Raw genomic sequence first — 24,633 nt, forward strand, 5'->3', positions numbered from 1 at the left:
GCCATGGAGGAGTGCTGCTTACTGACTTGCTTCCCATGGCTTGCTCAGCCTGCTTTCTTATAGATCCCAGGACCACCAGCCCAGGATGGAACCACACACAGTCAATCACTAATTAAGAAAATGTTCTATAGACTTGCCTGCAACTGGATCTTATTGAGGCAACTTTTCAATTGAGGCTCCCTTTGCTCAGACGACTCTAGCTTGTATTAACATAGAACTACCCAGCCTAGATGTGTATCAGTCAGCAATTTCTCTCCTAGTTAAATTTTCTGGACATACATGTAATGATGAGAAAGACTATTCCTAGAAATACTGTTGGTCATATCCATGTACAATTTCTAGAAATAAGCTGGGCGTGTTGGCTTACACCTGTTATCCTAGCATTTGGGAGGTGGAGGCAGAGGTGGAGGCAAGGAGATTAGGAATTCAAGGTCCCTCAGCTACATAGTGAGGATGAGGCTAGCCTGGGATGCATGAGAATCCTAGAGACCTTCAATCTTCAGACCCTACGTAAAGGTGGAAGGAGATAACCAACTCCATAAATTTGTCCTTTGACCTCCATATGCACATGTGTCTCCCCACCTCCTCCTCTCCCCTCCATAATGCATACATACACACACACACACACACAACAACAACAACAACAACACTGTGGTAGTTTGAATAAGAATGGCCCCCATAGGCTCATTTGTTTGAATGCTTGGTCATCAGAGAGTGGCACTACTTGAGAAGAATTAGGAGGTGTGGCCTTGTTGGAAGAAGTGTGTCACTGGAGGTGGGCTTTTTCAAAACCCTAGGCTAGCTCCCGTGTCTCTCTCTCTCTTCCTGTTGCCTGCGAATCCAGATGTAGAACTCTTAGCCACTTCTCCAGCACTTTGTCTGTCTGCTGCTGCCATCCTCCTCAACTTGATAATGGACTAAACCTCTGAAGCTATAAGCCAGCCCCAGTTAAATGCTTTCCTTTATAAGAGTTGTTCTGGCCATGATGTCTCTTCACAGCAATCGGACACTAAGACAAACAGTAACAACAACGATAATCATATACAAAACACAACATCATCCAGCAATTGAAGGCAGTGTGTGGACTGTCTCTGTTTGAGAGAGTACTTCATGACAAAGAGAAACCAGCTACAGCCATGTGCAAGAACTTTGTGCATCTCGCAACGTTGAAATAGAAACCAGGTGAGCCGTGGCTCACATGCTCACATGGTGCACACATGCAGTCCCAGCCCTTAGGAGACTCAAGACCAGCATGGTCTATTAAAGACTGTCTCATGGCAAGGGTAATAAACAGCCAAGAGGAGGAAGAAAAAAAAAAAAAAGACTGTCTCAAAATAAAAAGCACCAGGCGGACATGGTCATGCAGCCCAGTTGTGGCGTGCTTAATTAAGCTCCAGGTTCAGCCCTCCATCATCACATCAGAAAAGAAGCGAGGCCAGTGTACACATTGGGATACAAAGCTCAAACTGGCAAAAGCCAGTGCTACCATACTACACACGGTCTTGCTTTTAAAAAAAAAAAATTATTTATTTTGTGTGCATTAGTGTAAAGGTGTCAGATTCTTGGAACTGGAGTTACAGACAGTTGTGAGCATAGTTGTGAGCTGCCATGTAGGTGCTGGGAATTGAAGCTGGGTTCTTTGGAAGAGCAGACAGTGTTCTTAATCCCACTGAGCCATTTCCACAGCCCCACAGGGTCTTGCTTTATGGAGTCCAAGCTGACCTTAAATGCAGGATGATCTTTTAGCCTCATACTTCTAAGTGCTAGGATGATAGTACTATGCCATTACACTCAACATATATATACATTCATACATACACATATATGCAATACATACATATATGTATATGCATACACACACACACCCAGGGTCTCTTTATGTAGCCTTGGCTGGCCTGGAACTTGCTAGCCTCAAACTCACAAACCTCTGTGTGTTGCTGCCTCCCATGTTCTAGGATCAAAGCGGCACTATGCCTGGTTTACACTGTGTTTTAGGAAGGGTTTGAAGCATGTATGTGTGTTGTATGTATGTGGTTTTACCATAGTTTTGAGACTGAACCTGAAGCTTGACTTTTCAGCTCAATTGGCTGGTCCACCCCTCACCCTCCCCACCTGCAACAGTAGAAATACAGCAAGGTGCCTCAGGTCCTTATGCTTGCAAAGCAAGCGCTTTATCCACTGAGCCATCCCCTAATCCTTAAAGAGGTTGGTTTGCTTTTGTGTGTATGAATGCTGTGCCTTCATGTATGTGCATGCACCAGTGCCTGGCCAGTGCCCTAGGATGTCAGAAAAGGGCTGCAAATCCCATAGAAAGGGAGTTGTGGGTAGTTGTGAACCACCATGTGGGTGCTAGAAGTCAAATCCAGGTAGTGAGTGCTCTCAACCCATGAGCCATCTCTTCATCGCTCCCTTAAGGAGTTCTTACAGTATACTGTTGGGGTGGCTTTTAGTGTATACTTGGAACTTTGTTCTAACATCTCACCTTAAAAAACTAATGACGATAATGAGAGTACGCAGTGGTCCCTGTCTGTCTATCGGGCTGTGTGGTGAGGATTTGAACGAAGCATAAGAGGTCTAGAGAAACTCCTGCTTGCATTTCCAGCAGGTGGGAGGCTGAGACAGGAGGATTACTGTGAGTTCGAGGCAAGCCTGGGATATATAGCAAAACCCTGTGAAGCAAAGCAAAGCCTGCAGTTGGAAGCTTGTACTTTCAGATCCGTGATGCACCATGACCCCACAGTCAGGGTGACCCCAGATGCCGTTCTCACATGTCGCTGAGAGCTTAGCCCATTGCTAAGCCCCTCCTAGAAATGTCAGCCCTGAAGGAATGTCAGCATGGCTTTGCCTCCTGGGTCCCACCCATTGTGCCCAGCTTTTCTGAAGTCCTTTGTCCAGCTGACAGAAGCCATAACTGAATTCACTGACAGGAGCTGAACTTGCTTTCTCTTTCTTTCACTGCTCTCCAACCTCAGTCTACAACAGAGCCTTCCAAGTTCATTACTGCAGATGGTCCTGGTCGAGACCCAGGGGCTGGGGCAGAAGCTTATTATCCAGCCTCCAGGGTAGTGAACACTGGCCAGCGGCCGCAGTTCTTCTGAAACAGACAGTCACATCCAATTAGAAGAAACATTAAGCACTTTCCTCTGGAGCCCATTAACAAATTAGTCCTACCACAAACTGAGAGGGACTGGATAGGACCAAATACCTTTTGCCCACTGGATAATCTGATAATTTGGAGAAGAAACAGTGCAGAACACCGGTGGTGATGGTGGTGATGGTGGTGGTGGTGGTGGTGGTGGTGGTGGTGGTGGTGGTGGTGGGTTGGGGGAGGGGTCAGAAGTAGGAGTGGCAGGTGGCGAGGGGAGGAATCTGATCCTGAGCGCCATGCCAGGCAGGAAAGAAACTTCCTGGTACCGAACAATTCCTGTTATTATGTTAGAGTGGTCAGAGAGTCAGCAAACATGGCACTTAAATTTAATTTAATTTTCTGTCTTGTTTTCTGAGACAGGGTTTCTGTGTGTAGCTGTGGCTATCCTGGAAGTAATCTGTATAGGGCCTCAGACTCAAAGATCCTCCTGCCTCTGCCTCCTGCGTGCTGGGATTAAAGATTAAAGTGTGGCCACCACTGTTCGGCTTTCGTTTGATTTTTAAAGTTTATGTGTGTGGGTGTTTTGCCTGCCTCTATGTCTATGTGCTATATTCATACAGTGCCCATGGAGGCCAGGAGAGAGCGTCAGGTGCCCATGGAGCTGGAGTTACAGCTTGTTGTGAGCTGTCGTGTGGGTGCCGAAAACTGAAACTAGGTCTTCTGGGGAAATGAGCTGCTCTTAACTGCTGAGCCGTCTCTCTAGCATTCTTTTTTATTTAAAATTTTCTTTTATTTTTTAATTATGTGTATATATGTGTGTCTGTGTCAGGATGTATGCATGTGTTCAGGTGCCTGAGGAGGTCAGAACAGGACATTGGATCCCCGAGGCTAGAGTTCAAGTAGGTGTAACTCACCTGTCATGGGTACTAGGAACTGAACTCTGGTCCTTTGCAAGAGCAGTGTGAATTCTTAGCTGCTGAGCCAGGTCTCCAGCTCCTGCGGTCCTTTCTGTGCCAGGCTATTATCACTACTTCACCCTTGCTGGACTTGCTGGGTGGCAGGTTTGAAGGACCTGCTGTCCATGCCCTAGCACAAGGCATATCTATGTTTCCAGAGAGTTTGTGGAGAGCCATAGAAATCACTGATTATGTGATTTTTTTTTTAAGTTTTTGCTTTGTTTTGTTTTGTTTTTTAAATAAAGGATAAGCAGAGTGTGGTGGCACACACCTTTAATCCCAGAACTTGGAAGTCAAATGCAGGCTTATCTCTGTAAATTCTTAGCCAGCTAGGGCTACGTAGGGAGACACTGTCTCACAATAGTTAGATGATAGGTAGGTAGGGGGAGAGAGAGAGAGAGACAGAGAGAGAGAGAGAGAGAGAGAGAGAGAGAGAGAGAGAGAGAGAGAGAGAGATAAGAGGGATGTTTCACAAAATTTTAGTCATTTTTATTCTTATACATGGTTTCTCTGTGTATCCCTGGCTGTCCTGGAACTCTTTCTCTCTGTTGACCAGGCTGACTTCAAACTCAGAGATCCACCTGCCTCTGCCTCCCTGAGTGCTGATATTAAAGGTGTTTGACGTCACTGCTGGCCCTACAGCCTAATCTTTTGAAGGCATTTCCTCAGTTGAGGCTCCTTGCTCTTCTCCAGTGACTTGCGCTTGTGTCAAGTTGACATAAAACTAGCCAGAACAGCTATGAAGTCTCCAAAGAGAAGTTCTGAGAGATTTTATACCAACTCACATGCAGGGCAAAAGTTAGTTTTTATTTACAAACCCTATATATTTAGACAGATGTCTTATGAACAGTTTCCAATGTATCCAACAAGCTTGTTCTCAGCTGCTAAGCCATTTCTCCACCCCCATCTGAGAAAGAGAGAAAAAAACTTTAAAAACCTAAATATATTACAGCCATAGGTGAGAAGCCTTGTTGGCATTAATGTGGCTATTCTTCCAAACACGACAGTGAGAGCCCAGAAACTGACTCGTATGTGGTCAATAGATTTGCAACTGAAGTGACCAGTCACCTCAATGGAAAGGGAACCTTTAAAAATATCGCTTCTTTTATTATTTTTAAGTATGTATGTGTCTGTCTGTACATTTGAGTACAGGTGCCTTGAGAAGTCTGAGCCAGTGGATGCCTAGACCTGGAATTACAGGGAGTTGTGAGCCACCTGACATGTTGGTGGGAACTGGTTGGTGGAAACTGGTCTAAGGCCCTCTGCAAGAACAGTGCACTCCCTTAGCTGCTGAGCCACCTCTGCAATTCCCAGAATCTAGCCTTGCTGTCTGCAATCCCAGAATCTAGCCTTGCTGTCTGCAATCCCAGAATCTAGCCTTGCTGTCTACAATCCCAGAATCTAGCCTTTAATGGCCGCGCTGTCTCTCCAGTGCAGATGAAAATCTTTTAAATGAACATTGTCAAATAGATCCAATACCTTCTTTGTTTTGGGACATGCTTTGAGACAAGATCTATGTATCCAGGCTAGCCTGGAATCCTCAATCCTCTTTCCATACACCCCCATGTGCTAGAATTTCAGGTATATAGCACCACACCGAGCTCTAATTTTTTCCTGCCTTCTTCTGAAAACACACACACACACAAACACACACACACACATATATATGTGTATATTTTATATATATACTTAAACTGGAGTTAAGTATGGTTGTGATCAGCTAGAAATCAAACCTAAGGCCTCTGCAAGAGCAACCAGTGCTATTAACCACTGAGCCATCTCTCCAGCCCCACTCATCCATCTATCTGTCTGTCTGTCTATCTGTCTATCTATCTATCATCTATCTATCTATCTCCTCTATCTATCTATCTTCCTCCTCATTCGTTTGAGGATGGGTGGCACAGGGTCTCCCTATGAAGCCCTGGCTGTCCTGAAACTCACTGCATAAACCAGGCTGGCCTCAAACTCACAAAGATCTGCCTTCTGCCTCCCAACTGCTAGAATTAAAGATATGTAACCATACCTTTATCATGGCCAGTTTAATTTCTTTTTATTTTGTGTGTGTTGTTGTTTTGTTTCATTTTCAAGGCAGGGTTTCTCTGTGTAGCCTTGGCTGTCCTGTACTCACTTTTGTAGAACAGCCTTGGCCTTGAACTCATAACAATCTGTCTGCCTCTTCCTCCCTGAGTGATGGCACCACCACATGGGGCTCAGTTTAATTTCTTATAAATTATAAATAATCTTGTCTATGACATCCAAATTCTAATTAAAACCATATGTCCATAAAACAACTCATATAAATGTTATAATAAGCTGCTTTGGCCTAAGTGTTAAAGGCCTGAGACTCGGGAGGTGTGCCTCAGCAGGCAGAGTGTTTGCCTCATGAAGCCCTAGGTTCAGTTCCCAGAACTCAGTGAATAGGCATTGTGGTACATGTCTGCAATCTTGCACTCAAAAAGTGGAGGCAGGGAAATCAGAAGTTCAAAGCCAGCTTCAACTACACAGAAGCTTGAGGCAGGCCTGCAGTATATAAGACTCTGCATAAAAAAAAAAAAAGAAAAGAAAGAAAGAAGGAAGGAAGGAAGGAAGGAAGGAAGGAAGGAAGGAAGGAAGAAAAAGGAATAAGAAAAGCACAACCACATAAGCAAGAACTCGTCCTTACTCCACACAAAGCACCTATATGCAGTGAGGGGCCCACTAATTAGTTTGATATCATTTCACAGTGAATACATATAGTAAAACATCACGTTGCAAACCTTAAGCATGTACAATTTTGACAATTATACCCCAATAAAGCTGAAACAAATAAAAAGAGTTGGTGTGATGGCACTTTTCTGGCTTAGTTTTATTCATCTGGCTTCCCGCCCCTGTCCCTCCCTTTTACTGCTCTCAATAATTAATATTTAAAAATAACAGGGCCTGATGGGAGAGCCCAGGGGTAAGGTATGGCCAGCCGTATCACCTGAATTTGACAATCAGAGTCCACATGGTGGAAGAAGGGGACAGACTCTTCCCAAGTTGTTCTCTTGATGTCCACACGTGCGCCATGGCATGCATGCAGCTGTATACAATAAGTAAATGTATATGCAAAAATAAATAAACAGACTTTTTTTAAATAACAAGAGAAACCAGGAGACTGGTAGTATTGCCCAGTAGTACAGGGCTTGCTTAGTAAGTGTGAAATCATAGACAGTGTTTCCCAAAGGGGACAAATTCATTGGCACTATTGTATGAGGTTTTGTGGTTGGTGAAAAAGTGAGACTCGTGGGGCTGGAGAGATGACTCAGTGACTAAGAGCATTGGCTGTTCTTGCAGAGGAACTGAGTTTGGTTTCTAGCACCCACATGGAGGCTCACAACCATCTCTATAATTTCATGCCTCTTTGGGCTTCTGCAGGCAGTGCATAGACAAAGATGCAGGCAAAATACCCAAACATATAAAGTAAGAATAAACAAATCTTACAGAAAACAAAAACAAAAACCAACATCCTCTCTGTTCCACTAGACCCCAGCGCTATTATTGAGTTCTCAACCCCTCCTGATACCATTCCACCTTGGACCAATTTTTTTCCTGTTTGGGAGCAGGGTAGAGAAATTCCAGCTAAGATAGGTGTTTGCTATGAACTAAGTGTCTTTATAGCATCTTTCTCACCAAAATGGAGCCTGTTCAAGATCAACACTAGCAAACATTGAGCAGAGTCAGCTGCCCAAATCTAATTCTGATCCCTCATCATTTAATCCTAAACTGAGTTGCCTCACCTAAGAGACTGGAACTTTTTCTTACAATGACTATGAAGGATGGACTGTTGCCCTGTGATGCCTCAAGCAGAAAAGGGTGAGTGGTAAGAGATAATCAAAGTCTATTTAGCACTGTCCAAGTCAATTACCTCTTTTAAAGCTTCATGCTTCTTCCCTCCCTCCTTCCTTCCCTCCTTCTCTCCCTCCCTTCTCTCTTCCCTTCTTCCTTCTTCCCTCCTTTCTCCCTCCCTCTCTCCCCAGGCTCTCTCTTTCCTTTTGCATCCAAGTGAAACCTGTGGGAAATGCTGGTATCCTTCTAAACTGAAACCTTTCACATTTTTCCTCTGATTGCAGAGAGGCAAGCGTTGATCCCCCTATTGTCTGTGATTGAACACCACCTCAGACCCATAATTATCTCTTCTCCCGGCAGGCCTTAAGATGAAACAGACAGGAAGACCCGAGCGGATTCTCCTCAGATGCCACCTCTTAGCACCCGGCTTTGTGAGCCTGTTATTTGGGGAGCTGCAGAAGGCACAGCCCCAGCCCACTGAGGATCAATGGGAAAATAAGCAGTTGCTGGTGACTGGGTTGTGGTCTCCTGCAGTTGTCAGGCCTCCTTGGTAATGGCTATTTATCTCCCATTTAATTGGCACCTGGGCTCCCCCTCATTCCTCGCTAGCTGGCACTTCCCATCACTGGCACCCTGGACAAACTGCAGCCTGCAGAAGCGTGACAGGCCTGTCCAACAGCTCCTACCCAGAGAGTGAGCACGCCCGTGGGGATCTCCACACAGTTCAGTCTTTGCTGCCACTGTGGGTGATGATACTCTGGTCACCAAGGCACTGATGTGTTGGCTTTCTGCCCTCCTTGGCTGAGGATCCTGGCCATTCTTTGGCAAGCAACAGTCTGAGGCTGAAAATACCCACATTCCTAGTGGAAGAAGATTCCAGAGAACCTCAAAGAGAGGGACTCATTGGATATTTTGTTAAGTGCTGTGATAAATGAGTAAACTTCTCATTGTGTGTGTTGCTCTTTTTTCCTTTCTTATTTATTTATTTGTTTATTTATTTATTTATTCTTTTTCCAGAGAATGTCTAACTATGACTGTCCTGGAACTTGATGTATAGTGCAGGCTGGCCTTGATCTTGCAGCAGCCCTCTGTGCCTCTATGCCTAGCCTTAAATATGTACTCTAAAAGCACAGATGACAGTGAGACAACTCAACAGGCAAAGGACCTTGTCATCAAGCCACATGGTGAAAAGAGAGAACCTTCTCCCACTGCAACCTAGGACCTTTACACCATGGCCAGCATGCATGCGTGCCCCCCAATCAATCAACCAATAATAATAATAATTAGAACAATAGCCTCCGGACATGCTGTGTACTCCACAGTCTGGGGCAGGAGGATCTTCGGTCAGAGGCTATGTTGGGCTATATGACAAGTTGCAGGCCAGCCTTGGGTTATCTAAGGAAATTCTGTCTCCAAGAAACAAAAAAGGAAAGACAGAAAGAATGATAGAAAGAAAGAAAGAAACAAACAAACAAACAAAAGGTAGAAATGAAGGGCAGAAAAAAAGAAGGGAGAAAAGAGAAATACATTAGCACATAAGTAAATACCACACATACACACACATATACACACACACCAAAAATCAAAACAAAAACAAAACCACAAGCCAAACTAAGTATCCTTTAATAAAGACAGTTTATCATGAACAAATCTGAAAAATTATCACTTAAACTTGGAAATTCAAATTCTGAAATTCCTACTTTAAGCCAATTGAAGCAAAACAAAACAAAACAAAACAAAACAAAACAAAACAAAACAAAAAATACTAAATGGAGGATACTAAGATGGCTTAGCAGATAGAGACACTTGTCTCCAAACCAAGGGCTTGAGTTTGGGGCCCCATGGTAGAGGAAGAGAACTGACTCTTACAAGTTATCCTCTGACCTCTACATGAGCACCATGGCTTGCATGTATGTGCTTTTTTTTTTTCTTTCTTTTCTTTCTTTTTTTTTTTTTTTAGAGGAAAGGGGGGCTTGAGACAAGATTTTTCTGTGTAGCTCTGGCTGCCCTGGAACTTGTTCTGTAGATCAGGCTGGCCTCGAACTCACAGAGATCCGCTTCCCTCTGCCTCCAGAGTGCTGGTATTAAAGGTGTGCACCACTACTGCCTGGCTGAAAAGGGTTTTAAAAAACTAAATAAATATAAAAACCTTCAGATTTTAATACGTCTGCATTCACATAGGGCTTGTATCTCAGAGAGACCTATTTAATCTCATAACTTGACATTATTTTGGGGTGTCGTTTTCACCTGGTGAAGGTTAGGCAAATTACCCTCTTTCTTTTTCCTTTCTTCTCCACTTTGATGCAGAGGTTGGTCTGCCTGGAGTTCAGAATTGAATCACACTGTGAGGGCCTCTCTGAGCTCAGTAGGAGGGACAAGATCACAGGTGAGGTATGTCAGGTCCTGTTTGCTGACCCTGCTAAGTTTCTGCACTTGAATGGATAAAATCTTTCCCTTCTTTTTCTGTTTCTTCTTCACGTGTGTGTGATGTGATGCCCGTGTGTATTCTCGCTTAAGCGTGTAAGAGCGCACAGGTATGCTCTGTTTCACTTGTACGTGTGTGCAGATACAGGTGGATACATTAGGAGTCTTTCTCCATTATTCTTCGTCTTGTTTTTGTTGAAGGGAGTTCTCACAATTGAACCCTGAACTTGCTGGCATTATCTGGACTAGCTAGCCACTTTGTTTCAGGGAACTGAATCTCTGCCTTCCTGGGGCTGCGATTACAGGTGGGCTGCTGACCCACCCAGCATTGTCAGGGGTCTTGTGCACCCACTCCTCAGACGCTCATGCTTGTTCAGGACTCACTGTAACCTGGGTTATCTCGCTAGCCCTCTGCCCACTTCTTTTCATCTTCTAGGAAAGAATCTTCTTGTTATTCTGTATACCAGACACTACACTCTTGTTGCCGAGACCCTTCACCGATAGTTTTGTTTTTAAGCCGGGAGTGCTGCCAAGCTCCTTTGACCTCTGCACTTGGGAGGCAGAGACAGGTAGATTGCTGTGAGTTCAAGTCCAGCCTGGTCTACTTAAGGAATTATAGGCCAGCCAAGACTACAGTGAGACCCTGTCTCTGCCTACTGGTATTGGAAGTAAAGGCATGCACCACCATGCTTAGCCTAAGTCCTGAGGATCTTTAAGTGAACTGACAACTTTAGTTGGTGCGTGTGAGCTATTTGTCACTGTGTGAGGCTGAGTTCAAATCAAATGAGTCTGGCTTTCAGAAGCTATTTTTGGTATGAGGTAATCAAAGAAAAACGTTTTTTTTTTGAGTAGGTCAGATCCATCAGGAGTAAGCGGGGCCTCTCTTACAGAACTCTGCAGCTAACTTACCTGAAATAAAAAATATGTATCACCCTGGGAAGTCTTTGTTGTTCTTGCCAGCTTAGCCTTTAAATTGGAAAAATCTTCAAATTTTTCTGATTCTGCTTTAATTCACAAATATGACTGTCTAATTGTCAGATGTAAGAAACTGTTCCATCCTATCCGACAAAGAATAAATGTGTGGAGGTCTAAGGTGAGCTGCCAAGGCTGGTTAAAGGGGAAAGCTCTGATCGTCTGGATATCTGTGTACACAAATAAGGATTCAAACCCTTACCTCACGCCATATGCAAAAGGCTAACTTCCCATGAGTGTGTGCATGCGCACGCGTGCATGTGTGAGTGTGTGTGCAGGTGTTCCAGGAGTCCAGGAGAGGACCGCTGAATAGACGTGAATAATTCGTTTATTTGGTGTTTGAGACTGTCTCACTACAGCCTGAGCTAGCCTGAAAAATCTCTCCCTCCCAAGCTCCCTCCCGACTTTGGCCTCCAAAGTAAGTGCTGGGATTATAGGCATGTGGTGCTGGAGATGAACCAGCTTCCTGTATGCTAGCCAAGACTCCACCAACTAAACATTCCCCATCCCTAGTCTTCAAAAAGACTTTCTGAGTCAGAGCTAACATAACCAAAGCCATCCTTGACCTCCCGATCCCCCTGCCTTCTGTGTTCTAGATTACAGGTATGCGCGGCCACATACAGAATGGCCTGTATTTTTGTATTTGATAACTGTTTCAAGATCAATCTGGACACCTGCTCTCAAGAATGTTTTCAATGAAACCTGATTAAGAAGTTCAAAAGTGTTTAGAACAGGTTTGGACAGGCTGAGTGTCTGGCTCTTGTAGGTTTATTCTGTTGCTGTGATAAACACTCTGACCAGGCTGGGGAGATGTCCCAACAATTCACTGCATGGACAGCTCCTGCAGGGCACCTGAGCCACACTTAACACTGTGACTCCAACTCCAGGGCATCCTGGGCCCTCTCCTGGACTCCTGGAACACCTGCACACACACTCACACATGCACGCGTGCGCATGCACACACTCATGGGAAATGAGAGATCACCATTAAGGTCGAGTTTGCACCATTTAGCTTACTGTGAGGAACATACATTCGGAATACACAACAAACTCTGGTCTAGGCCCCACACACAGAGTTTAATGAACTGGTCCTTCTTAAAAAAAGCACAGAGCCCTGGAGGAAGCTGGGCCTGTCCAGGACCGACGGTGCAATGTTCCCACCAGAAATAACGGTGGTAATGAACTTCAGCGAGACCTGACAGCTGTCCTCAGCTGCATTTACCGGATCTCCCTTAAACTACAGCAGCTTTTGTTGTTGTTTCTGTTGTTTTGTACTACTTTGTGTGTATACACATAACACTTTATTACACTAGTGTGTGTGTGTGTGTGTGTGTGTGTGTGTGTGCACGAACATGTATGTATGAAGGTCAGAGGGAATTTACAGGAGTTGGCTCTCTTATTCTATCATGTGGGTCCTGGAGAGCAAACTCAGGCTTGGAAGCAGGTACTTTTACCTGCTGATCTATCTATCTATCTATCTATCTATCTATCTATCTATCTATCTATCTATCTGCTTTTTATTGTTTTTGAACTGGTTTAGCATTGTCCAGGCTGTCTTTGAACTCACTGCACAGCAGGGACTATCCTTGAACTCCAGATCCTCCTGCCTCCTCTTCCCAATCTCTGGGATCACCACCATGTACCACCATGCCAGGATCCTTTGTAAAACACAGTTTTACAAAGCAGGGGCCACTGCGTCTTCAAAGAGAGAAAACCCAGCGCCTGACAGGTTACAGAGTCATAGCTGTCCTAGGAGATTTGTGTCAGCCTGCTCTGACTTAAAGCCTCAGAGCATTTCCCTCACCTGCTTTTCACAAATGTGCCAGTTGTCATGGCAGCCACATGCAGCTGAGTGCCAAAAAGAGATCGTCGAAAACCACCAAGAAGAGGTGACATTTGAACTGGGCCCTGGAGGATAAACTGCTGTGTGTGTGTGTGTGTGTGTGTGTGTGTGTGTGTCCCTCTGGGGTGGGGGTGGGGGGCTGGGGGAGGAACAGAATCCAACAGGAAGGATTTCAGTAGAAAGCAATGGGCACAAGCACTCACCTAGCACTCAACTGAGTGGTTCCAGACAGAACATAAGTGAGGCTTCAGCACACAACAATTTCCCTCTAGACTATTCGTCGTAAACAATAAGACAAACCAAAAACCTAGAAAAAAAAAAAAATGAGGAATGCTGGGCATAGTGCTTCACACCTTAAACTCCAGAGCTTTTGATGCTGGAAGACTGGGTTGGAGGCCAGTCTGGACTACATGGATCAACTCTGTCTCAAGGTCAAGCAAACAGATACACATACACAAATACACCAAAGCCAGAACCACAGAGCCCCCAACACAGGAAGGAACTATACACTTCCTTTTATTGTTCTTTAACTATTTCTGTTCCATGTCCTATTAGCCAATGGTGAACAAGCTTCGTGGGAAACATGAATGGAGCTGCATAGCTCCAGTAGCATAAACACACACATCCCTCCCCTAAGTATGAGTTTGTGGTGTTTGTGGAGAATAAAGCATATTGTTGGATGTTGTATTGGATTTTGGTTTTTGGAAAATCAATTTTTATCTTAACCTCTCACGTGTCAGGTGTTAGGGTTACAGGTATAAACACCATTCCTGGAGATTCAAAGGTGTGTGTGTGTCTGTGTGTATGTCTGTTTATCTGTGTGTGTGTGTGCATCTGTGTGTGTGTCAGTGTGTGTGTGTAACTTTTATGTGTGTGGTATGGTATTAAGCCCAGGGCCTCATGCATGCTAGGCAATCACTCCCTCACTGAGTTACTTCCTGTCCCTCCTCCTTATCCTCTACTTTGAGACGGGATCTTACATAGCCCAGGCTGGTCTCTAATTCTCTCTATATCAAAGGATGACCTTGAACTCTCAGTACAAGTTTCCATCTCTTGGTTCCATCTCATGAGTGCTGGGATTATAGACAGCAAACATCTTAACCTTTTTGTGAGAGGATTGTGATACGCAGTCTTGGCTGACCTGGAACTTGAATTTGTGTCTCCTCCTGCTTTTGCTTCCTAAGGGTTGGGATTACATTTGAGCCTGACAATGAGTTCAGATTCCTGGAGCCCAGGGAAAAGCCAGACACAGGGTGTGCATCAACAATCAAAAGATGGAGGTGGTTTCCCTTCAATGTTCAGACCACCTAGCTTGGAGTATGCAGAATAGCAGCAAATAAGAGAAATTCTGCCTCAAACTAGGTAGACCTCCAGACATATACCATGGCAGGTATCCACTGCCCTCATTCACATCATACACAAAATAATAAAACATCTAAAGCTATCTCATATCTTTTAGTTAGGTTGCTTTTGATTGTTTAACTTACTAAATAACACATTTAATTAAAATTACTTGAATAACAAGTATGGATCAGGCTCTGTGCCTGAGGAATGGCAAGGCACAGACAGACAGACAGATACTAAGTCAGGCATGATAGCATGTATCTGTGCCTCCTTGCTTTGTGCAATATCCTAGCAATCAGGATGCAGAATCAGGAGGCTCATAAATTCTAAAGTACGCTGAGCTATTTAACAAAGCCTGATATAAAACTTTTTAAAGATAAGGGTCTTTTTAAAAAAGAAATTTCCATTAAACTACAACATGCATAGTGATACACTTTATTTTTTATTATGTTCTAAGTTGTGATGACTTGAAGGTTTTTTTATATTTGTTTATTTTGTGTGTGTGTGTGTGTGTGTGTGTATGTGTGTGTGTGTGTGTGTGCCATAGCACAACTGAAGAGGTCAGAGGACAGCTTGAGGAAATCTGTTTTGCTGTCATGTGAGTTCCAGGAATCGAATTCAGTTTATCAGATGTGGCTACTGAATCAAGGTAAAAACCTAGCTGGGAATGGTAGCAGGTACCTGTAAGCCCATTGGGATTACAGGAAGCAGTGGAAGGAGGACTACATGTGAATAAACACCAACACATAATTCTTTTTAAATTTTTAAGAAAAATGAAAGGAATCAGTCTAGTGAAGGTAATTTCACCTCATTGTTTTCCCTTAACTGCGTATGGGGTGACTGATGAGAGTGAGGCAATGGGGCTCGGGCCAGCAAGGGTTAAGGCAGACTGCCTGTCTCTGCTGGGGAGCTTGGGGCTCCTCCTGAGATGGTCCCAGATGCTGGCATGCTCTGTTGATTACAATCCTCCACACCCAGAAGGCTCTGACTAGGTTTGACATAATCAGCTCACAGTCTCTGCCTGCACTCTTTCACAAACAGGCCATTTTCACATCTTTTTCATGGAATTGGACAAGCGGAAAAATAATTAATGTTACCTCAGCCCAACAATGAGCCTGGCTGTGATTTAAAAGAAGGCATGTTGCGTAAACTGCCTTTTAATTGAGGATTGGGGCAGACCCCACAGACTCCTGTATCGGTTCTGCCTCCTTGGCCACAGACGATGAAGACTTTGCTAAGATGAGGACCCAGGCTCAATGAGTACTACCCAGTCGCAAGTTCAAAGGGCTTCCCTGAAAGAATTCGGTTCATACATTTGGCAACTACAAGCCTATTGTGCCTGCCAGAAAACTCCACATGTGCTGTTGGCTGTTCCCATGTATTGATAAAAGGTGAAGAGGTAATTTCCTCTTTCTAGAAGATACAAAAGTAGGACCCACAACTCTTTTCCAGGATGCCTCTTTTCTACTGGGGGAAAAAAAAGAAGATGTTAAAAACAAAGAAAAGCAAAGTCCACGCCGCTGTGGCTCCAGCTCAGGGCGGCATGCAAGCACTGCCCAGACTGAGCCATCTCCCAGCTCTCTGTCTCCCTTGCCCTGCTTGGCCGGGAACTGGCTGCAAACCAGACTGGCCTTAAAGATCCACCTACCCCTGCACCCCGAGTGCTGGCACTAAAGGTATGCAGCACCATGCCTTGCATCACTTATCTTCTCTAATTTTAGAAGCTTCTGACCACTGTTGTGAACCAAGAATGATGCTGCCACTTTTGAAACATGACCTAGAAGTTTCACAAATAGTTAGCTACAGAGACACCATTTGGTCCAGTGACTCATTCCACCTTGAAGAGGAATACCCAAGGACCATCATTTCCAACAGCATAAAAATAAAGTTAACATTTAACATTTATCAACAGACAGGTGGATGAGCTGAATGCCCTGTGTCTTTATAGTGGGAAACTATTTACTTGTAAGAAAGAAAGAAAGAAAGAAAGAAAGAAAGAAAGAAAGAGCCCTGAAGAAGTGTAATTCCAGTGTTTGGAAGGTGGGGACAGGAGAGTTTGAAGTTTAAGGGCATCCCCCACGAAACAGAGTTTAAGGCCTTGGCCAGCTAGTGGATAAAAGTGCTTGCTTCAGCCAGGCAGTGATGCGTACCTGTAATCCCAACACTCAGGGAAGCAGAAGCAGGCTGATCTCTGTGAGTTTGAGGCCAACCTGATCTACAAAGCAAGTCCAGGATAGCCAAGGATGCACAGAAAAACCCTGTCTTGCTTCATGAGTCGGATGGCCAGAATATCCCAGCAGGTAGAAGAAAACTAATTCTCTTGCCAGAAGGTGATGGAAGATTGACACATAATGGAGGCTAGCCTGGGCTACAAAATGAATTCCAGGTGGTTAATGGTGGAGTGCCTTAGTTCAAGGCCAACCTAGTCTACAGAGTTCCAGGACTGTCAGGGCTACACATAAAGAAACCCTGTCTTGAAAAGAAAGGGAGTAAACTGACTCTCAAAAGTTGTCTTCTAACCTCCACATGCATGCTTGAATACCCACATGTACTCACACACATCAAACACATGTAATAAAATTTTTATAATATTATTATTTAAGTTAATTTTTAAAAAGAGAGTTTAAAGCTAAACTGGCTAGAAGAGACCTTGTCTCTAAAATAAGATAAGAAATAAAGTGCTGATATATGATGTATATAACATGAATGAACTTGAAAAGCACAATGATAAGCAGTCAGTTATATACTTAAAATAAATATGTTATTTTATTTATATGAAATATCCAGGGTAGACAAATACAGACAGAAAGTAGATTAGTGTTTGCTTTGATCTAATAAGAATGGAAGATTCTTTATTCCATTGAGGGGTGGCATTAAAAACTAAAACTTTTCCTTTCAAGGTATTAAAACTATTCTAAAATTGTGGTACTGGTTACACAAGTCTATAGAGATATACTAACAAAAACTAACTTGTATACTTTAAAAAAAAAAAGCCTTCTGGGAGTTTGAGGCCAGACTGGTCTATATACCAAATTCTAGGCCAGCCAAAGCTTTTCATAGTGAGACCTTATCTCCAAAAAAAAAAAAAAAAAAAAAAATCAAAGAAAGAAAAGCCTGCTTTGGTAGAGCATTCCTGTAATCCTATAATCCTAGCATAGCACCAGGAAGACAGACACAGGAGAATTATTTTTTGAGACTATGGTGGACCATACAGATACTGTCCAAAGAAAGAAAGAGAAATGAGCAGTTGGGGAAGAAAGAAAATATAAGGTGAGGATCAGGAGAACGAAGAAGAAAAGAAAGGAGGAAGGAAAGAAGGAAGAAAGGAAAGAATGAAGGAAGAAAGGAAAGAGTGAAGGAAGGAAAAAGCAAGAGAATGAAGGAAAGAATGAAGGAAGGAAGGAAAAAGTGAAGGAAGGAAAAAGGGAAGGTAAGAAGGAAGAAGAGTGAAGGAAGAAAAGAATGAAGGAAAGAAGAAAGGAGTGAAGAAAGGAAGGAAGGAAAAAGGGAAGGTAAGAAGGAAGGAAAGGAAGAGTGAAGAAAACAGGGAAAAGGGGAAGGAAGAAAAGAGGGAAAGAGGGAAGGATTGAAAGAGTGAAGGAAGGAAGAAACGAAGACAACAGTTTAAATCTACAATTACTAGAATTACTGAGATTACTAAAGCCTTTTTGAGTTGTCTCAGAGTCTGTACCTTTTCTTATTGTTTGTTTGTTTGTTTGTTTTGTTTTTGTTTTTGTTTTTTTAAGACAGTTTCTTTGTGTAGTCTTGGTTGTTCTAGACTTGCTTTCTAGACCAGGCTGTTCTTGAACCCACAGAGATCCACCTGCCTCTGCCTTCCTGAGTGCTGGGATTATATGCATGCACCACCGTACTCAGCAAGAGTCTGTACCTTTTCAAATAAATATAAATAAATAGATAAATATAAAACCTACAAAGCATTGATTTTTTTTAAGAATAGGAAAACTCTACTTAAGCAAATGAAGTAAATTTTACTAATTGGAAAATTCAGCATAGCAAAAACATCATTTATCCTCCGAAGGGTCTGTCAACGTCCTAAGAGCATTGTGCAGGGGAACACAGACACCCTGATTCTGAAATGTGCACTGAACAACAAAGGAAAGGAGGCATGGAAAAGACTCTCCTCAGCTAATGTCCAGGCTTACGTACCAGTGGTCAGACACCTGTTTTCCAAAATGCGTGGGAGCAGAAGCACATCTGAATGTCTCAGAATTTGCACATTTTCGGTTTTTAGAGACAGGTTTTCGCTGAGTCCTGGACTCACTTTGTAGACCAGGCTGGCCATGAATTCACAGAGATCTACTGGCCTCTGCCTGTCAGAGTGCTGGGATCACAGGCGTGGGCCGCCACGCCCGCTATCACATGTCTTTATAAGGCGTGGTGACCCACTTTTGTTTCCGAGCACTCCAAGGGGAAGGAGGAGAATTGGAATACGAGGTCATTGTCAGCTGCGCTGGAAGTTTGTAGCCAGCCTCAGATATATGAGACCCACCTGAATAAGTAAACAAACTTCGTATCTTCCATAAATATTAACTCAAAATGAGTCATGGACTTAGATGGCAAAAGTAAAATTATGGTAATAAATTGGAATAGAAGTGTCATAGAGGGTTTGGACGAGGTGCCACCCAGATGAGGAAACAATCAGTGACTCTTTATCAAAGAGAAAAAAGAAAAAGAAAAAAGAAAACAGAACCTCTCTGTGGAAAGACTCTGTTACAAGAATGAAAAGAGGGCTAACAAGACAGCACAGTGGGTGAGGTGCTTGCAGACAAACCTAACAACCAGAGTTCAACCCCCAACACTCATGCAGTGAAAGGAGAAACTGACTCCCACAAGTTGCTCTTTGTAGACCAGGCACACATACACGTGGACACACACACACACACACACACACACACACACACACACGAGAGTGGGGGGGAGGCACACACATGAGCGCGCACACACACACATGTAATAAAGATGATAAAAAGGATGAAAGATAAGCCAAAAACTATCTAAAAACAAATAATATATCTGACACACATATGCATATATATATATTCTTTATAGAATTCTTCCCTAAGCTTAAAAATAAGAAAGTAAATCATCCAACTGAAACAATTGAAAAGACATTACCAAAAAGTGATGTAGATGATGAATGAGCTTAGAGAAAGGCTTCTAACACTGTCCGCCATTATGGTGAGCTATTGCTGCCCAGCTAGTGAATCTGTCAGAAGTAAACTAAGTAAACTCAGTTGCAGCACGCTTGCCACTCAGGTGTGGTACCCCTTGCTCCACCCCTGCACTGGAGAGAACCTAATGAAGACAAAAGTTTGTTTTGGTTTTCTGAGCCTTAGTCTACCGTGCAATCAGGCTTGCCTGGAACTAGGGGCCCTCCTGCCCTCGGGCACGTGTCGCTTACTTCTCAGCTCTCGCTCTTAGGAGGACCTGTTCCATCACACACTGGCTGACCACACGTGGCAAGGCTAAGGCTCTGAGTACTGTCACCCCTGGTGGCTCCTGTGTCACCAGTCCATGCTGTTGTTTCTCCCACAGCTTCAGGCCTCAGGAGTATAAATGAGAAAAGCTTTTCCCGTTTTCCTTCATGCTGAGCCACAGTCATGCTTTGCTTCCTGCCTCCGCATCTTTAGCCCGAATTCACCTAGTATAGGGCAGGCCTCTCCACAGCGCAGCACCAAGGGGTTCCAGGCAGGTGAAAGTTGAGGCTTACCTGAGCACACTGGCACCTGACTTCAGCCAGCCCAAAGGCAGAGCCCTGATACTGTTTGTAACTGACCCTGGCTCTCAGGGAGAAATCAACCAAATGTGGGTTCTACTCCCAGAACCCACATTAGGAGGCTCACAACTGTCTGTAACTCCAGCTCCAGACATCTGACACCTCTTTCCTCTGTGAGAACCACACACACATGCACATACAACACATGCATGCATGCATACAGTACACATGCTCATACACAGCCACATACATACGCACACAGTTTAAAACAGATCCAATCGGGAGCATTTGCTGCTCTTGTCAGAGGGCTCAGCACCCACGTGGAGTCTTACAGCCACCTGAAACTCCACCTCCAAAGGCTCCAGTGCCCTCTTTGATTCTCCGTGGGCTCTGCACACATGAGGTGCACTTATATGCACATAAAATAAAAATAAATAAATCTTTAAATTCTATTCCTTTTTTTTTTTTTTTTCAAAAGAGGGTTTCTTTATGCAGCCCTGGATGTCCAAAAACTCAATGTGTAGATGAGGCTGAACTGTCTCTGTCTGCCTGTCTCTGTCTGCCGGGTACTAACCATTTTTTTAGACGACACAATGGCAGTATGAAAGAATGTGTGGGATCTGTGTGGCATTCCCTAAAGCACCACCTGGGGCCTCACATGCCATGGCAAAAATCCATGGGAAACCACAGCAACCCAATTCTAGCAGTCATGCTAAAGTCCAGTCCTTTGACACAAGTCCGGGCAAGACACTAGGACCATTCCAGGTTCTTCCCAAGAGCAGACAGCATGTGACAGGCCTTGGATGTGCTGGTATGTGACCTTGCACAGATTAAGAGATGCCTAAGGAGATCTGGAGAGAGCTATCTAGTTCTGCAATGCTCACTGGAGGGAGCTAGCTCTCTAGTTCTCTAATGTGCAGTTTAGCCCACGAGAATCTTAGTTCCATAGAAACAGCCAGGAGCAGCCTGTAAACCTTGCCTCCCCAAGACTCCTGAACCATCACTTCCCCACCACCAGGACTGCTCCTGCTACATTTTCAAACACAACTGTAAACTAGCCCACAGTGCTACAAAACAGATACGTGGGCACATTTGGTACAATTGCTATTGTGTGTGTGGGGGGGGGTGCAGTGAGCTTTATTGGTGGTATTCAAGAGAGTAGGGCTCCCTGAATCCCTTCTGCTATTCTAGGGGTCTTGGATGGAAAATGTGAGGAAGATGCTCAGTGTTGGGGGCTGGGTTGGGACAGGGACTCCTCAGCAGCCAAGGACCTCTCTCTCGTGTCCTTACTCGGATAGGTGGTCCAGGGCTTCTTACTCCTTGGAGGCTGTGTAGGCCATGAGGACCACCACCCTGTTGCTGTAGCCCTGTTCATTGTCATACCAAGAAATGAGCTTTACAAAGTTGTCATTGAGGGCAATGCCAGCATCAGCATCAAAGGTGGAAGAGTGGGAGTCACTGTTGAAGTCACAGGAGACAACCTGGTCCTCAGTGTAGCCCAGGATGCCCTTTAGTGGCCCTCAGATGCCTGTTTCACTACCTTCTTGATGTCATCATACTAGGCAGGTTTCTGCAGTCGGCATGTCAGATCCATGACAGACACGTTTGTGGGAAGGACATGCCAGTGAGCTTCCCATTCAGCTCTAGGATGACCTTGCCCACAGCCTTGGCAGCACCAATGGATGCAGGGATGATGTTCTGGGCAGCCCCACAGCCATCACACCACAGCTTTCCAGAGGAGACATCCACAGTCTTCTGGGTAGCAGTGATGGTGTGGCCTGTGGTCATGAGCCCTTCCACGATGCCTTAGTTGTCATGGATGACCTTGGCCAGGTGGGCTAAGCAGTTGGTGGTGCAGGAAACATTGCTGACAATCTTGAGTGAGTTGTCGTACTTCTCAAGATTCATGCCTATCACAAACATGGGGGCATCGGCAGAAGGGGCAGAGATGGTAACCCTTTAGGCTCCCACCTTTCAAGTGGGCCCCAGCCTTCTCTGTGGTGGTGAAGACACCAGTAAACTCCACACATACTCTGAGTTCCAGGATAGCCAGATGGCACTGGCATCGCCCCATTTGATGTTAGCAGGATCTCGCTCCTGGAAGATGGCGATGGGCTTGCGTTGATGACAGGCTTCTCGTTCTCAACCTTGACTGTGCCATTGAACTCACCATGGAAGAGTCACACTGGAACATGTAGACCATGTAGTTGAGGTCAGTAAAAGGGTCATTGATGCCAACAATCTCCACTTTGCCAGAGATGCTGGCATCCCGAGTAAGTAGGCATCCAATGTGACCAAATCCATTTACTCCAACCTTCACCATCGTGTCTAAGAAACGAGGCTGGCACAGCACAAAAAAATGCGGCTGTCTCTGGAACAGGGAGGAGCAGAGAACCACAATTGTTAATTTCAAATGGGTGATACCCCCTAAAGTATACCTTCAGAGACAATAACATAAAAACAACATAAAAATATTGCAACTCATAGGCTCAAGAATTTTATTTCAGTTGTGTGTGACATGTGGCCATTGCTTTCTGTAACCCGATTTTTGTTGTAATTGTTTTTTATCTTGTTTGTTTGTTTTTTATGAGCTATTTTTTTTAGTTATTCATTTCTTGCGTTTGAAGTACTCCTTTATGACATCTTTGGCCTGAGATTCTTTGTCCTACTCCTTAGGCACTACACACTGCAACCAACCACTTCCTGTGGCTTCCTCTCTTCATCGATTTTACAGAGACCTATGCGTTCCCCTAGTTTCTTGTCATCAACCTTACTCAGGCTGATAAGGTGCTCAGCACCAGCTTGGCATACATAGGCTCATCACAGTTGAATGCAAGCACACAAAGATGGGCCTGGCGTTTGTCTATGGCTTTGACAGCTTGGCAGATGCCATGTGCTAGGCCATCATGGATGAGGGTGGTCTTCAGCATTTCTGGTAGAGTAGTATTGACATCCGCTACACCTCCAGCATCAATGCCTTCCTCTGCCATGGAGCTGGAACACAGGTGTGGCTGAATCTTGAATGCACCAAGCCTCTGCCTCTGCCTCCGCAGCAGGCAGAAAGAAAAGCTTGGTTTGTTTGTTTGTTTGTTTGTTTGTTTGAGACAGACTTTCTATACATAGCTCTGGCTATCCTGGAACTCATTACATAGACCAGATTGGCCCCTGAACCCACAGAGATCCACCTGTGTCTGCCTCCCAAGTTCTGTGACAAAAGTCATGCTCTCTCTTTTTCTTTCTTTCTCTGACTTTCTTGGTTTCTCTCCTTTCTGGGGTGCCCCTCCTTCCCCTTTCTTCCCTCCCTTTCATTATAAATTTCTTTCAGTGAAAGAGAGACAGAGAAAGAAAGGAAGGAAGGAAGGAAGGAAGGAAGAGAGAGAGAGAGAGAGAGAAAGAAAGGAAGGAAGGAAGGAAGGAAGGAAGGAAGGAAGGAAGGAAGGAAGGAAGGAAGGAAAGAATGCACGCACAGCCACAATAGCTGCCTGGGAAATCCTTCTCTACAGAAAAACTGACTTTCTGACCCAAAGGTGGAGACATCTCAGCTATACCTGTGTATGTTACTCCTGAGGAAAATCATTTTTGTATGTGTGATTGACAGGTATGTCAGATTGTCCCTAAGGGCAAGAGGTCAGGGCATTCTTTTGTTGTTGTTTTTGTTTTGTTTTTGTTTTTTGAGATAGGGTTTCTCTTTGTAACCTTGGCTGTCTTGGACTTGCTTTGTAGACCATGCTGGCCTCGAAGTCACAGAGATCGGCCAGCCTCTGCCTCCCCAGTGCTGGGATTAAAGAAGTGCACCAACATACCTGGCTGGTTTTGTTGTTGTTGTTGTTGTTGTTTTGTTTTGTTTAGAGACAGGGTTTTACTGCATGTCCTCTTAGCTTGCCTGAACTCGTTGAACTCATAGAGATCCACCTTCCTCTCCCTCCCAACTGTTGGGTCTAAAGAAGTACAAAACCACATCCTGCAAGGACATTCTTGAAGGTTAGTCTGGCACTGACAGTGGTGAATAAGAATATTTATGTTCTTTCTCATACCCCCAAAGCCACTAAGTTTAGTGTGTTCTTTCTTTCTTTCTTCATGGTTTTTCTGAAAAACAAAACAACAACAAAACCAGAAAGAGCAACATCTTGTTTTTTCTTAGATTTGTTTTTAGTTTTATTTTGTGTGTATGAGTGTTTTGCCTGCCATGTATGTCTCTGAATCATGTGAGTGCCTGGTGTCCTTGGAGATCAGAAGAGGCATCAGGACCCCTGGAACTGGCATTACAGTTGTTTGGAGCCACTGGGAACCATATGGATGCTGGGAACCAAACACAAGTCCTCTGCAACAGCAATGTTTGCTCTTGACCACTGAGCCAATTTGCCAGCATCCTTTTTCAGTTTTTCTAAACAGGGTTTCACTCTGTAGTCTAGGCTGGCCTCAACTGCATGACAATTGTCCTGCCCCCACCTGTAGAGGTACA

General features: G+C 44.3%; 2 pseudogenes; both read right to left on the reverse strand.

The window, feature by feature from the left end:
- Positions 1–21,484: 21,484 nt before the first annotated feature.
- On the reverse strand, positions 21,485–22,506 carry LOC110561217 (glyceraldehyde-3-phosphate dehydrogenase-like; annotated as a pseudogene).
- Positions 22,507–22,779: 273 nt separating this feature from the next.
- Positions 22,780–23,161, reverse strand: LOC110561213 (small ribosomal subunit protein eS12-like; annotated as a pseudogene).
- Positions 23,162–24,633: the final 1,472 nt, after the last annotated feature.

The sequence above is a fragment of the Meriones unguiculatus genome, chromosome 5 (assembly GCF_030254825.1).
Source record: "Meriones unguiculatus strain TT.TT164.6M chromosome 5, Bangor_MerUng_6.1, whole genome shotgun sequence".
NCBI lineage: Eukaryota > Metazoa > Chordata > Mammalia > Rodentia > Muridae > Meriones > Meriones unguiculatus.